The 16,584-nt window shown below is 34.0% G+C and overlaps 1 protein-coding gene and 1 pseudogene across 8 annotated transcripts in view; one reads left to right on the top strand and one right to left on the bottom strand.

Moving 5' to 3' along the window:
• The window catches only part of KIAA0825 (KIAA0825 ortholog), a 447,444-nt gene that overhangs the window by 266,885 nt on the left and 163,975 nt on the right, over positions 1–16,584 (top strand). The window lies entirely within an intron of this gene.
• Positions 15,259–16,172, bottom strand: LOC139439828 (nucleophosmin pseudogene; annotated as a pseudogene).

Genomic DNA, 16,584 nt, shown 5'->3' with positions numbered 1-16,584 from the left:
AAACTGTACATTACCTAATAGGTGCATTGATGACTAGAACACTCTTAAAAAAAGTATATGTAGACTGCAATACAGAGCATAAAATACCCTGATTTCGCCTCATTCTCTTTTCACTATCTTTTAATAAAATATGACTTTCATTGGTGTTATCCTAATTACATCATGCACACAATTCCTCAATGAAATAAAAAGTCAATATGTGAATGACAGTAGAAAGGGGGAAAATAGGATTTCAAATGGTAAAAAGCCCGCTCTGGTAACAAAGACTGAATCAATCCCTGTATTGTATAGCAGCTTGATCATATCTTTAAAACTGATAGTAACAAAGAATATTTATTTGTTGCCATGCTATTGTAGGATTTATTTTTAAACCCAAATCTCAATTATCTAGAAAATTGCATCCTCTTTATCTCACAGAAGAGCATACTGAATCATAGCATATTTGGTTATTGGGACTATAATGTTGTTACCTTGCTTGAAACACATGGTCTCTCTTGATATACAAGAGAAAAAAAACTGAATCCATTTCAATAAATTAATAAGGATGAGAATCCCAATCCATCCTTCTTTTCAAAGGTTCGCATACATTGTAATGAAATGCATTAGGAATTTCCTTCACTTGAAATCCAAATGAGACCCATTTTGGCTCACACCCTTGACAGTCTCTTTTATAAGCATTGCTGTCTCCTGTTCTTGTGTGGGCCTGGTAAAATGCTTTCTTTGTAAGATGCACAGAGACAATATAATGCCACGAAAGACGAAGGTGTCAAAACACAAAGTTAGAGGCAATCTAATCAATGCCTCCTGATTTAGCCTTTCAAGGCTCTCTTCATTAAAACTCTTTAATGGTGGGGCTTATCTTGAGGTAGAGCTGTTACTTAATATTTTTCAGTGTCATTCTTTGGACAGTCATTTGTACCTTTTAAATGTATTTTCAGTATTCATTGTTTAGTAAATTGGATGTCTTGTTAGCGTGGTGGTGGTATGAATGACTTGCATCAAAATGATTGAAGGTAATAGTGTATAAATTCTTGTACATTTTTTTCCTACCCTCTAATCCCCATCTTTCCCTCCAACAAAAACTCTTAATTTATTTTTTTTTCTAAATATCAGGTGCAGGATGTCATTAGATGCTTTCCAAAAACAGACATTTAGACCTTTTTCCATATCCAAGAATCTGATTGGAAATCTAAAAATAACTCACAGCAATTATAATTTTGATTTGAAAAGAGTTTCTTGCCATTGCCACCCTTTTACTAAATATACTTTGCAAATTTATTTTCTTTTTATCTAGAACTTTTGGGAAAAGCAATGTGAATCTCACTAAAGTGATGGAAAGAAATCCTAAGATGTACCCCTCTCTTGAGTTTTTGTTTCCAAGTAAGTAGATTAGAAATTCTGAGAGATGGAAGAAGAAAGATCTAATACAGCCAATTCTGAATAGAGTTGCAAACTTAGGAATTTTTTGTGTCTATATAAGACATTGCTAAAGAGGTTTTTATTTTCTTATGTGTGAATAAAAGAATAAAAAGTATAAAATGTTTTGAATCTTCAATTCACTAGGCCCCTCCCTCAATAATTTGTTCAAATTTAATGAATGAAAAACTCATAATTCTTATATTTTTCTTTTGCACATGGACCAGATGGCATCAAGATTTGAAAAAAAAAATAGAATACATTGAGGAACATTTTGTTAATGACGTATGTGTATATCTATATTTAGATTCATATACTACACACACACAATGCATGTTGGAAAGCCTTATATGTGGAGCTGTAAGTCTAGTTTACATTATAGTATTTTTTTTTGTTTATTCACAAAATATGTATTCTTTCCTGCAAAGAATTTAACAAATACATATGCTTTTTGTTTGTTTGTATCAGCATGTTTATGAAAGCCATTTAAAGAACCTGAGAAATCAGGATCTTAATTTCTTTTAACATGACCAATTAAAAAAAAAATTACAAGTTGCCCTTGCAACCCTTTCCACTCCCATCTTTGATTCTCAGTTACAATAAATAATTTACAAAATGTGAAAAATAGAAAGGTATAAACACCGCAGAATTTATGCATGGAGTATCTTAAAAATGGAAAAGAATTCAAGCAACTTTGACCTGATTTTTAAATGACTACTGTGGTGGCTACAGCTGCTCTAGCTTCATAATTATTTGTGATAGGTTGTTTTTGTGTCCCATATGTATAGAATCTCCAGACCCACTACCTCATTTGCTGGCACGCAAACAGATCCTTCCAGGTGCTGAAAATTAAAATTTAATATATTATTTAAATATTAAGAGAATTATAGTTTTGGTAATTTTACTGCTACAGCTGTAATCCAAAGCATGCCTGTAGAATGCAGAATGTTAGACAATCTAATATATAGGAAGTTTAGAATAATTTTAAGAATTATTAGCTTATATATGTAATGGTTGATGGCATTATTTAGCAATTACATTTTATGTTATATATTTATATATATATAGGTAACCTTGATTTAGTTTCTAGTAATTTCAGTACCCTTTAAATTATTGCGAACTACTGTTTTTGGTTTACCTAAAAAGGAAAACATATCAATGACACAGAAATTTAAGGTAGGAAAAGGTAGATGGATATGAAAGTGCCTAATGTGGTTTAATACATATGTATTAATGCTGAAAAGAGTTCTAAACTCTGAAGAAAAAAATTTTTTTCCCCTTTGATCTACTTTTCACTGAGAGTGATCTCAAAGTTGTTGGAAATTAGTCTCTAAGATCCTAAAGGCAGAATTCATCCTTAGCATGCCACTAGAAATTTTTGCAAGCCTTTTGACCCTATCTAAATTATTTAAAAACAAACTTAAATTAATATCTCTGTGTTGGGAAGATGCCTGTAGTTTGTCTGGAATTCAGAGTGGGAAATAAGAAATTTAATAATAAAATTTAATGTTACACTAATTTGTAACTTAATTTTCTATGGCAAAAATCTAGCTTTTCTAAGAATTGTATGCTTTTAAATTTATTAATTAAAATTTATTTTCTGCTAAATGTGATTTCACAAACATACTTTTAAAGGATTGAAGACAACTAGAAGATGTGCAATGTGTTAATAAACTGCACAGGTAACATTTTCAGGGCAAAGGGTGATTAGCTACCTTCAAAGTACAGTGTTAGGAAAGAATTTCTAATTACTGAGAATCCCTTGCATAAAAATATTCTATTTTGCTAAATACAGTATATTTCACTGGCAGAATCATGCAAAGTATATATGGTACAACTCTGGTGGTTAGCTTCACATACTCTGGAGCCGGATTGCTTAAATTCAAATAGCTCTTCCATCCTCTAGCTCTGTTACCTTGGGAGTCAATCTTTCAGTGCCTTAGTTTTCTTATCTGTAATGTGGAGCTAATAATAATCTCTTCTTTGTAAGGTCATTACAAAGATTACATGAGTTGGCCAAATAAAGCACTTCAAACAGTACCTTGGCACAAAATATGTACTTTATAAATATAAGATATTTTGATATTAGTATACATGTTATATTTTTTAATTATTTTAAATAGCCTCTAACTTTGAGTACATCAGATAAATAAAATATTCACTTCTGTAACTTTTCATTGGTTTTAAAATAGCATTTATTCAAAATGCTTCCTCCTAATAGCCAGTTACATTGGGGGGTTTTAACACTGTTAAAAATAACAAATTCCTTATCCTTGAAAATTGTTTTCTACTTTAGATCATGGTAGTAGGCCATTTATAGTTTGGGTCATAGTTCCAGATATAGTGTGAAAAAATGTGACACAAACTGTCAAATAGTAAAATATCTAACAAAATCTCAGGAAAGAGTTACAAAATTACTTTCTAAATCTCACAACACATCTTAAAAATGTAAGAGTAAAGAATTTGTCATTCTTTTCATTTTTCCCTCTCCTAGAAAGTAATTACAGAAAATATTTACCTTTAAAAGTCTTAACTGATTTTGAAAAATGCAACTGGTATTGAATACTATTATCAGATAAATAATCTTTCAAATTATGTTCTGAAAAATGGGTTAAAATCCATGTAACAGAGGAGCGGGTGTAGTTCAGTGGTTGAGTGCCTGCTTTGCATGTATGAGGTCCCAGCTTCAAACCCTGGTATCTCCTAATGAATAAAAAATCTATGTAACATTTTTCTTTGAAAATATGATTTTTATGTGTCAATTTGAACAACAAATATTTTCCATCATAAAACATGACAGTTTTGTGATGTCAAAATGAGTGATTTTGTGGTTTGGGACTATTCTAGGTTGTAGGGGGCCAGTAGAAAGCAAGTTGGACAAAATCCCCACCTTCATAAAATCTATGTTGTAAGAAAACATACAATAAACTGATGAATAAATATACAATAATGTCAGGCTGTGAAGTAAAGTCTATGAAGTAAAGTAAAGCACACGTGTTATTTGGGATAGGTGACATTTTTTAGGTAGAGCAAACAGAAAAGCCATCCATGAGAAAGTGATATTTGGTTGACCTGAGGGAGCACACCATGACAGTGTCTGGGAACAAGTACATCAGGCAGAGGGAATAGCACATGCAAAGACCCTGTGACAGAAACAAGCTTGACATGGTATAGAAAGAGCAAAAAGGCCCTTAGGACTGGGCTGAATGAATGAGAGGAGAGAGAAGAATACAAGGTCAGAGGACTATAACCAGAGGCCAGATCACATAGGGCCTTTGATTTTGTGTGATAGCAAGCCTTGGAAGGATACTGAGCTTAGTGGGATATAATTGATTTATACCTTGAAAATGTTGTTCTGATTGCTGTGAGAATAGATGTGCAGGTCGGATAGAATGGAAATAACAAGGAAAGTTAAGAATTTGTAACAATAGTTCTAGCTGGAATTAGGTTGATAGAGGTAGTTAGAAGTGGTTGGACTTTGGCATCTATTTTGAAGATACTAGACATGTTTGATATGCCTTTAAGACATCCAGGAGGAGGAGGACATGAGCGTGGGAAAATGGCACTCAGAAGAAAGATTAGGGATGACATGACTGTGGTAGTCACTAGCATACAGGTGGTATTTAAGTCATGATGGAACTGACTCGATCACCTTGGGTTGAGACCTGAGGCCCAGGAAATGCTTATGTTTAGAAGGTGGGAAAAGGAGGATCCAGTAAAGGAAGCTGAGAAAGTGTGGTCAGTGGAGTAGGAGGAAAACTAGGAGAATGTGGTATCCTGACAGTTGAATGCAGAAAGGATTTTAAGAGGGAGAGAATGATCAGTACTGCTGCCTACATCTCCTAATGAGTCATATTCACTTTTGTCTCTTAGGCCCAGGTTTCTCATAGTGCATCTCACTTTGCCCTAGCATCAAGTCAGGGCTAACCCAGGACAAGAAGTATTATTAGGAGGAAAACATCCTCTTAAGCCTCTACTTTTTTCTACCTACTGCTGCTGCCACAGAGCCAACATTCCTGGTCCTGGCCTAATTCCTCACCCTCTTTACAAATCCCATCCTGCTTCTTAGTTTTTCTATTCAGTGTTATTTTGGCTAATAATTATTGACCCCTTATTTTCTAGGAAATAGCATATATAGTCTCTGCCTCCATTCTTTATTCCTTTTCTTGATCTTTTGAGTCTGGGTTTTCGTGTAAAAATAAATAAATTTTCATCTGTTCTCTGTACCATCAGAAGTCTGTCCCTTGCACCACCCACATTTCCAACTCTTCAAAAATCAGTAGAAAAGCACACGGTCACCAGTCTGCTTTTAGCAAGTTTACATGTGTGTTTTCTATAGAAAGTCTTGTCCATGAATGTTTATTAATCTCTATAGTAAATTATGGGTTAAATGGACTATTTTTTGCTGGGGTAGCCTGGAACACACCACATCATATTAACATTGTTTCTATGAGAAAACATATTCCAAGTTAGTAATAAGCAATTTACTAATAAACTTTCAGAATATAATCCTGAATTTGCAAAATTTACAATTTAGGAACTACTTTGTATATTTATGGCAATCTGGCCTCATTTTAAATCCATCATATATACGTAGATATAGCTATAGATGTTTATATACAATCTATAATTGACACAATTACAAATGATGAGTCTATTTTAAAATTTTCTGAAATATGCAAACTAGAAATTTTATATCCAAATAAGTTGATCTATACTGCTCTTATTTTTATTTCATAATTTACTAAACCGTGGAATATTTTCTTCTGCCTTTCACCAGTTCTCTCTCTAATCTCTCTTACTTTATGTATTGTTTAATGAATTCAAAAGCATAAGCCATTGCAGAAAAATGGGGTATAGAAATTAGACATTTTAAGTTAAATATTTTGCAGAAATAAATCACTTTACACACTTTTAAAATGGTAGATGTTTTTTAGAACTAATGTTTTTTATTTTAACATGATACACTATCACTATAACACTAAATTAGTTATCCAAGATCAATAATTATAAATTTGAAGATTTTTATGCATAATTGTAACTAATGTGGCAAAATTAATATGTTTGATTATAATTTTAAAACTATAGAGTATAGGGTTCAAGTAAAATCTGTGTATGCTTTAAAACACACTCATACTTGTTATCTCCTTTTCACTGCACAATAGCCGTAGGAGGAGGGCTGATCTCATGATCCCTATTTTATAGATTAAGACACTAAGGCTCAGGTTAGTCACTTAAGGTCTGGTTGCCAGTGAGACACGTCCAACCCTGTCATTCTGATTCCAAATCCAGGTCTCTTTTCACTGCTCCATGCTGCCTTATGTTCTCTCAGGTAAATTGACTCTAAGTTATATTCCCAGAGTTGTGGAATGCAGCATAGGTTTCAGTACCAACATGTGTAGTTTCCATTTGTCTTGCTGGATGCTTGTGGAACGGATTTAGGCATTGAGCGCCAAAGTCAATGAGCCCTCTGTATTTGGAGGAGATCCGTGCAGTGCCGAGCAAAAGAAAAAACTGGCATCATCGTACTTTGTATTTTCAAAATATTTTAAATACTTAAAGACAGGGCTTTCCTTTTACTACTCAACATGGCAATATGGTACTCCAGTGAGGAGTGTGTACTACCACTCCTGAATCCTTAGTCACGTCACCGAAGTGGCAGAGACGAGAGAACGAAGGTACTGAGGGGTGTAATTTCCAGGCTGTTAGAGGGTTTCTGCAGTGGTGGAGAAAGAACCACATGAACTAAGTGCTTACTGGTAACTTCCTCACCACCCCAGAGTGGTGACTGTTGGTGACTTGAGAGGTAAAACCGTAAGAGAAAAGCTTTCTTGTTCTCTTTCTTTTCCTTCTTTCTTATATATCGCTTATAATCAAGAGTCATAAGGTAGAGGGTAAATGAAACTCCATGCATTCAAAAATGCCTTTTAGTAGAGTTCTAAAAGAATGTATAACCAATTGTTATATCTTTAAGATGGTGGTTCACTTAACTGGAGTGGTTGGCCTTGGGAGGGAGTGAAGGGGCACTTTCACTATAGATTTTGGTTTTTATGCAATAAGTATGAATTATCTTTGTAATTAAAAGAAAAGAAACTTTAAAAATTGTTTTTAATCACTTTGAGAGCCTGTACTACTCCACCTCAGAGGAACAACTCAAGATTCATTGAAGGAATATACAGTTTATCCTCTTCAATCTGAGCAAACAGTTTCTGCATGACCCTCAGGCAGTCGGCAGTGGTGAGGTGTGTACTTGGACTTCCCAGATATGTGCTCAACTTCCAAGAGAGTTTTGGGAGTCCACGCTATCAATGTGAATTCTCAAGTAGATTTGAATTTACCATCTTTAGTATGAATATTTCTGGTGAAATAGATTAGAAATTAGAGTTAAGGGAGAAATGTTCACTTAACCAGTAGAAACAGACATTTTTTGCTGGCGCCCTGCCATTTATCACCGAACATTGTTTTTCATATTATAGGAAATATTGCATGTCTATCTTTGAGGAAAAAGTAATATTTCAGGTGGTTTTAGTAGAACCTAGAGTAAAACATCTAAAATTTATATCTTATTTAGACCATAGTAATATAATTTTTTATATAAAACTAATAAAATTGTAGAATTTAGTAGCTGCTAAAATCTTAGGTTTAAATATTTTCTATCTTTTGTTTAAACATGATTTATTAAATGTACCTATGCAAAAGCCCTATCTGACACAGGGAAACTTGAGTATTATAGACATTCTTTGTCATCTGAATTTAGTTTAACCTCTTTGCTCATTACATTGTGCCCAAAGCTTGAATAAGATCACTTTTTCTCAGACAAACCCAAAGTATACATGGATTTTCTTGATGTTATCATATTGACTGTTTTAACCTAGAATTAATAAAGTACCACCATTGCCAGCTTGCTTATATCAAAAAGTTAAGTTCCGTGTTTGACAAATAACACAGAACAGATATCAGAGAACTGAACAATACTAAAAAATTAAAAGTTTAAGGAGTAGAGATATTTGTTTTTAATAACTCCCTTTATAATGTGACTACACATTACATTAGACCCTTGAAATTGTCCAGTAGTACAGATTTCCATTGTTCTAAGAGCCCCACATGGTATGATTGGGGGAAGCAATAATTAATATAGCTGGAATTGTAGAATCGTGAATAAATTGTTTTATAATAACTACAAATTATGTCCTGTACTGAGATATTTATTTCTATTTTTTTCTTTGCCTTTCAAATAACATGGTATGAATTTGAGAACCCCACCATTTTAAGATGATAGTGGTCTATAGAACTTATGTTCACCATCCATTCCTTCTTTTCATGCTCAGTAATTAAAAATGGCTATGGGCATTTTTTATCCACTGAGAATTTCCCAACTGCTATAGCTTTCAACATTTATAGAAGGATTTCTACACCTGCTTTTTAAAAATGAAATGAACCAAATATCAGAGTAGCTTGAAGTGTTTTCTTAAAAAAAATAATAAGTTTACCTCTAGGCCTCTAGTTTTCAGGAGATAGAAAGCTCTATCATTAACCTACTATCCGTTTTAATTTGAAATCCTAAGAACAAAAGTCATTAATAAGTCCTTTGTCATGGATTTTTAAAAAGAAGACGCCTTTTTAGTATTTGTATGTCATCATGCCAGGCCTGGAAAATTAGGCTAATTTATTATTTAAAACACTGATGGGATTCCTAATTGCATTCATCATTAGATATGACACATTTAGAACTGAGAACCATATCCAGTGAGAATTTTCCAGTTTGAATTTTGAAATAAAAATATTTTTCAAGAGATCCCTAGCTATTGCCTGTTACCATGGCAACAGTCCTATTTGTCTGAGAGCTCTGTCCGCTGCCAATGAGAGAGAGAGCAACGTCAACTAAACATACGAATACATCAAAGACAAATTCATATGCTCAATCTGATCAGCTCAATTAATGTAAGAACAGAAGCTGAAGGGGGTTAAAAGAGGGCACCCATTCAGGATAGATGAAGCCCCTTTTAGCAGAATATACAGGCCGGTCTTTTGGGGGAGGAATTTAGCACACTGTCAAAAACATTATCAGAAAAAGAAAGTACGAGGCCTCCTACACCTAACAGATATGAAGCTGTCAGACAAAGAATAGCACTATTCATTAAATGACACTTATTTTCTCCCACTTTACAAGAATACAGCGAACAAAACAAGCAGGGGAGCAGCTGAGAAAGACACTTTTTTCTTTTGCTAGTGATGACAGACATGCAGCAATTATGGTGATAACTAAGGAATACTAAACAAGAAGCCAGCCTCCATTCTGTTTATCACCTTAAATTTTATGTTACTAAATTTGCATGCAACTCTGGTTTTGTTTTATTATTTATGTCTGGGAAAAATTAGACGCCTTTGTTTTTAACGTGGGGCCTTGAGTTTGGTGGGGCGCACCTCTAAACTCTCTGAGTTCTCTCACTTTCCTGGTTAAATGGCCATATCAAGTTGAAATGCTTTTGGAGTAAGCTATTTCTAAAGCACAACAAAACTGCTATTAATGTGAGGTGGATGTGGAACTGGTGGTGGTAAAGGTGGAGGGGTATATTAGTGTAAGAGGAGATAACGTTTATTACTTCTGCACATTGTTTAAAGAGAGAGCAAAAAGTTGTAATTGCTCCCTTTGCTTTTCACGCTTCACTTTACATGGTGAAATTTGTTATGGGAGTATGTATACATGAATTTAAAGGATTCATTTTTTTTTTCCTTCAGAGAAGTTGTGGGTGGTAGGTAGTAGAAAGGGGCTTATAGGGTTTGTAACAGGAGCAGGCGAGTAAGAGTTCCCGTGAGATTGCTGCCTTTTAAGAGTCTTATGCTGAAACCCTGATGATCTGATTTAAGGCCCATTATCAATAGTCTGCTACTTATATCTGCATGATCATGGACTGATTGATACTGACTTTGTAGCCATGTGCTCCATAATGCGCTGTCAGGAAATGCTGACAGTTGCAATGAAAGAACAATAAATGTGGGGCAGCCGTAATGTAAAGGTGCAGCTAGGCTGTATGAAAACTGATAGCTAGGATATTGGCTCCTATGTTACCATATACACCAGTCCCTTTGAGAATTTAGCTGGTGAGTGAATTAAAATGGTCTCCTGACACCCAGAAGGGGGTGGGGGAAGATCTTCATTTAAAGAACTTGGCGACTTTGCCAAAACATGACTTTATAAGACCTGAGCCAAGATAAAAAAAGAAAAAAAGAAAAAAAAAAAAGCTTACTCAAAAATCTAGGCATGTCTGACACATCTGAGAAACTATTTCTTAAAAACCAATACAAAAAAGACCTCTGTGTACACTTTTTATGATACTTAATTGATTTGTATAAATTTACAGAAAAGGTTATTTTATTAGAATTCTTGTTTTAAATGTGTGGTATATGATGCTATTTCTTAAAATTCTTGATCTTCAACTTGGTATATGAATATATGCGGCATTCTGCCAGTGCAAGTTTTCAATAAATAACTAAGATGAGAAGTCAATTTATTATTATTATGCCATAAAAGTTATTTGCATCTCCCTAGTCTTAAAATGCTGCTTTGAAAGAAGTTAAAGATTGAACTGTAATTTAATATTGTATCATGAGTTGTTTGCTTGCAAAATATTTTACAAATACCCCTCTGTATTATTAAGCATCACTTAATAACTCTCAGTATTTAAAATATAATCAACATACCACTAGTGATGTCTTAAATAAAGTATTATCATAATCACATCATTTATTCCAAAGGTAAAGTCATCATATATTATATCTTAAAAAATAAACATCAAATAAAAAATTGAAAGGACTTCAATTTTTCCTCCTTTTGATTAGAAAATGTAAAATGTACCAGTACTATATTATGTATTTTCAATGCTGAGCCCCTTGTGGTATCTACATGTATTGGTGTGAATTAAGGTCAAAGCTGCATTGATAATTTTGATTCGTTTCCTTCAGGAAGAAATGTAAAAGATATCTTCTTTATTCAGAGTTATCTGAAATATTCTGGGGGAGCCTGGAAAATCTAATTTGATTTAAGAGGAGTTTGTGAAAATAATTTCGTTAGATAAATGTAGTTTTTGTTCCAAACCCTTTTAAAGTATTAATTTGTCACATTTAAAATGGCATTCAAAACAAATTTTTAGAATGAAAAAAATTATGGTGGTATTTGAAAGATGCTGTCTTCTGAGGGTACTTCAAGAATATTCTAAGTGGATCTTTGACAAAACATGCCTATGGCTATAATTTTGTAAATTCAAGAGATGACGCGCCCCCCCATGTTATTGACATAATAGACCGAGTCATCATTACTGTCTGATATGCAAAGGCCTGGTTTAGAACTCTTGTGTGGATCCTCTTTAGCACACAAAATATTGACACAATAGATGATAATGGCTCCTTTGGAGCCATTAGGGTCCATCATGCCAGGGCCTGATCAGGCATTTCTTAGCAAGTAGCATATAGACTCTTGACATGATAGATCATAACAAGCCCTAAGGAATAATTATCGTTCATTAGGTTTTACCTTACTTGGTAATTTCATAGTTTATAATTTATTATTAGAGCATATGATCACCAATGTGAATTTTAAATAATACACTAATTATATTCTATTAGTAATAAACATTTTACATTATAAATTGCACAAGCAAACAAGATCATACACAGTTATTTACACTTTTCCCTGTCTAGAAACTTAAGAACTCCATACTGATTGTTGTGAATATTCATAAAAAGCAGTTCATTCTCATCCTTATACCTTTTACTCGAAGAGTCAGCCTGGGGCAAATTTTTAATGTCCAAGGCATAGACTTTTGAAAGTAGACATGCCTAATGGAAAGAGTGACAGTGCCTGAGTGACAGTGACTCTGACAGGCAGGAGCTCTGGTGGGCACCCATATAATTAGATCTTTTGTGTGGTCTGGTTAGCCAAGGCAGAACTTGATGCTTTACTAACACAATTCTTTGGAAAGAAACCTCATCACCCATCCCCTCAACCTACCCCTTCCCCCAAAGTTTCAGTTGTTTAGCTAGTAAAAACAAGGAAAATAAATTCTGCACTGAAAACTTCCCTCGTAGGTTTGTATTCTCTGCAGTATAAAAGATGAAGTGAGTGATGTTGGATTGGCTTGTGAGGAAAGCATCATACTCTTTCTTTTCATGTGAATAGTTTTTATTGTGTTGAGCTTAGAGGCAAATAGAAATTATATTATACGATGTGGCACGCCATTAGCTTTTCATAGAAAGAAATTTTATCTACAGTGAAAAGCTTTTGATCTTAGAGACTTTCTAAAAAGCTTTTTAAGTTCAGTTTTTGGCAGTGTTAGTTTGTTATTTGGTGTAAGTGTCAGCATCAGTGTATGAAATTACGTCAGGTAGTTTCACTGTTTGCATGGCAGGGTGTCACTTTAAAAAAGTAACCCTTTTGAATTTTCGTCCAAGCTTTAAGGAATTATAAACCCTAATCAGATCATACAGAACAAAAATAGTTTATAATTTTATTAGTCATAGATTGTTTTTCCATGCTTTAGTGTTCTTTGTGTTTTAGGTTGCAAGTAACACCCTAAACTTCAAAAAAAAAAAAAAAAAACAAAGCTGTTGCTTTGAACTTACAAACTCATCCTGACATAGAAAATTCCCCTTCCCCTTACCTTTTGTGCTCTTAGACAATTGGAGTAGACCAGTACACAGTTTCTGATATATAAAAAATGTAATGGCATAAACCTATTGCACACTGGAGGTCACCCTTGCTATTTACAAATTTTCGACAATTTTACAAAACAAAGTAGACCCTGCATACTTGTAATATGCATTACAGTTTTCATGATATTTTGGTATGAATACATGGGAGCTGTATGTCTTCTATGTATAGTAGTCATATTAAGTGCAATTAAGGAACCCATTATAAAAATCTTATGGTTGTCTGATTTTTCTGATGATACAAGCCAATGACAAGAAGCTTTTCAAAACGAACCTTGAAGCTTTCATTATATGTTATATATAATGGATTTTGAAAATCTTCCTAAATTGTTATTATAAGATTCCAGAGTAGAGTTCATATCCATTGCTTATTCTATAATTTGTCAGCTTTTTTTTTTTTTTTAACCATATCACTTCTGGAGATACCTTTACCCTAGTTAATACTTATGGCTTAGTGCAGATAAAATTACTTCTGTAGTAATTTTATTTTCACATCATTTATTGTGATATTCTAAATAGTTGATCTATGTTCTACAGTTTATCCATCAATGTTATTTGATGCCTTTATGTCTATTCAAAATAAAAAAGAAAGAAAGACTTCTTACATGACTCTACTATGAATAAAATTTTATTTTATTGTTTTTAACAACTACTTATAAGCAAGGGCATGTACATAAAATCAAAGTTATTAAACTCGTTAATAAGAGCACTGATTTTTGCAAATATCTCAATGACAAATAAAACTGAGGGAAAACAAAAATTTATAGCTTACATCTTGAAGCCATTCGAAAAAGGAGCCAAAGATCAGGAAGTGTCTGAGTCCATTTCACTGAGAAGAACATTCTGAAAAATGTGAAGGTTAATCATCTAGGAATTATGAGAGCGAAATGTGAAGTTTCAAGTGTGCCTTGACTCCAAAAGAAAGGAGAGTAACTAGAGATACAAAGAAAAAAAAGTATATTTTATGTTTACCCAAAGGTGGAATAGGAACACCAAGAATTTTTCCTGATGTGCATTAAATTAATTTACATAGCCAATTTTCTTTTTCACAATTATTTTATAGCACTTTTAAATCTTTCGTTAAAAGATTGTTTTGAAAAAGAAAAAAGATTCTTAAATATGTCCAGTTTCATAAATGATTAACATAAAGTCTCAATTACCTGGCACAATGCTCAGAGGCCAGAAGTGAACTAAAATATGGGAAGAGAACTTTAATAGATTCATATGAGGTAGCAAGATTAAGGGAGCAGAGGGCACACCATCACATTCCTTAGTCAAATGGGAGCCTAAAGGCACCCAGGGAAGTTGTCCATTAACAGAGCAACTGAACCCATTTCTGCCATTTATCCCAGGTAGGGCTCCATCTACTCTCTTTTACTGGACATTTGATCCTGTGGTGTATATTGACTTTAAGTCTGAATTCAGTGGGCTGGTCTATGACAAAGAGTACTCCTGCTCTGACGGTAGGATAGCAGCCTGATGGAAACAGTTCTCATTCAGTACCACTCCACTAAAAGAAACAATGGCTGAAAGACCTCTTGAGCTTAAGCACCAGAATCTATGTCAGGCCAAATGGAAGGAGACACTTTGTACAAAGCCAGCTGTCACACATTTATCAAATGAGTTAATGAATGAATGTGGTCACTCATCCTGATTTTATTGACCGAACAAGTAAAATAATAAACAAAATAATCTCACCTGGAAACACAGTATTCATGTTCAATAGGGAACTTTGTGGTTCATATGTAGAAAATCTTATTTCTAGAGACCTGTTAATTTATGTTTACATTTCCCTGCATATATATGTGAACCATTATACTTTTTAAAAATTAAAATACTGAGTTTCACATGTATATTTTGTCTCCCCACCATTTCCATTTGTCTGACCATAACATATGTCCTATCATAACATATCATATCATTCCATACATACTTAAAGCAAAGGGTGAAGTTCCATCTTTAAAGGCTTAACAGGCATTTTGAACTACACATTCTTGGCAAAGAAACCTGGACTACATTTATAAGACCCAATAGGGTAAGTTCTTACTCTGCATTATAAAAAGGACAGTCAGATATCAACTGTTACAGAAATAAAAATATGACGGAAAATTTTAACAAACTGTTTAAATTATTTTCTTAAAGAGACTTCCTCTACTGCCAGAGATCTTGAATAGCCTACTGGTCACTCATTTGGAAGCAGTTCTTCACGTAAGTGATAAATTAGGCTTCCATTTTGGGAAAAGAACCACCTTTTTCTATGCTTGCTTGCATATTTGCTTTAATGTCTTCTACAGAACTAAGTCCTTTTGGTGGTTTTTTCCTGTTTTTTGAATGACTCTTGACCTTTTGATTGTAGTGTGGATGGTTTTGAGTCTTTTTCATTCTGGTTTGATTTTTGTACATTTTTGGTTGGAATTTCTCTGAGAGATTTCTTCACTGGACCTTTTTCTTCCATTTTTTCATCATCTTCATCTTCTTTATCATCATCATTATCTTCATTAGCAAGTTTTACTTTTCTCTGTGGAATCTTGCTACCACTTTCAGGGGCAGATTGCTTTCCAGATATGCTTAAGAGTTTCATATCCTCCTCCTCTTCATCTTCTGACTCTGCATCTTCCTTTACAGACACTAAGTGCATCCACTAATATGTACAGGCCTGGAACCACACTTCAACCATAAGACAACAGGTGGTGTTATCTCAGAGCCTCCAAGGAAAACTGTTGGCTGTACAGACATGTTCCAAGTTGCCAGTGTTACTCTAATTGGACTGCCTTCATAATTCATTGCCTCTGCTTCAACAAATGCAATTCATCCTTTGCACCAGCCCTTAAACTGACCATTCTTAAAGATAACTGGTGCTCATTTTCATCATTATCGACCTTAAAGTGATCATTTTTGTCAGCCTTTAGTTCACAACTAAAAAGATAGTTCTGGGGCCTCAAGGAGCTCCTGTCTATGGCCATCGACTCTTCCACAGAGTGGTGGCATGCACTTAGGTGGGGGAAAAGGTAGATGGAGATAGGCAATCCCCTGTTCCAGGGAACATTCATGCAGGATGGAATCATACCAGGGCTACACTTTAACTATTACCGTAGTAATTTACAATTCCTTCTGGAAATCTACTATCTTCCCTTTACTTTCAGCCCAGTCTGCTTGATTTTTAAAACCCATTCTAGATTTAAAGTTTCCTGAGAGAAGAGGCTGCATCTAATTGTTCTCTCTCCCATAAGTGTTAAATTCTAATTTATAATAAATTTGTTTTAGATTAGAAAGGAATTTCTGAGTGTGTCAGCTGGCAGAACACAGTATTGGGTTCTGATGAGTGACTGCTCCAGTGGTACCAAAGGTCACAGTATCTTGCCCTTAGCAGAGACACTCAATAAATATTTGTTGAATTTAATTTCATTTTCCAATGAGTAACACTTGAAGTTGCCTCTGTTACAGTGATTCTGAAAGGTTTTA

Source organism: Dasypus novemcinctus, chromosome 2 (genome assembly GCF_030445035.2).
Source record: "Dasypus novemcinctus isolate mDasNov1 chromosome 2, mDasNov1.1.hap2, whole genome shotgun sequence".
Lineage (NCBI taxonomy): Eukaryota > Metazoa > Chordata > Mammalia > Cingulata > Dasypodidae > Dasypus > Dasypus novemcinctus.
This window is presented reverse-complemented; position numbering and strand designations above follow the sequence as displayed.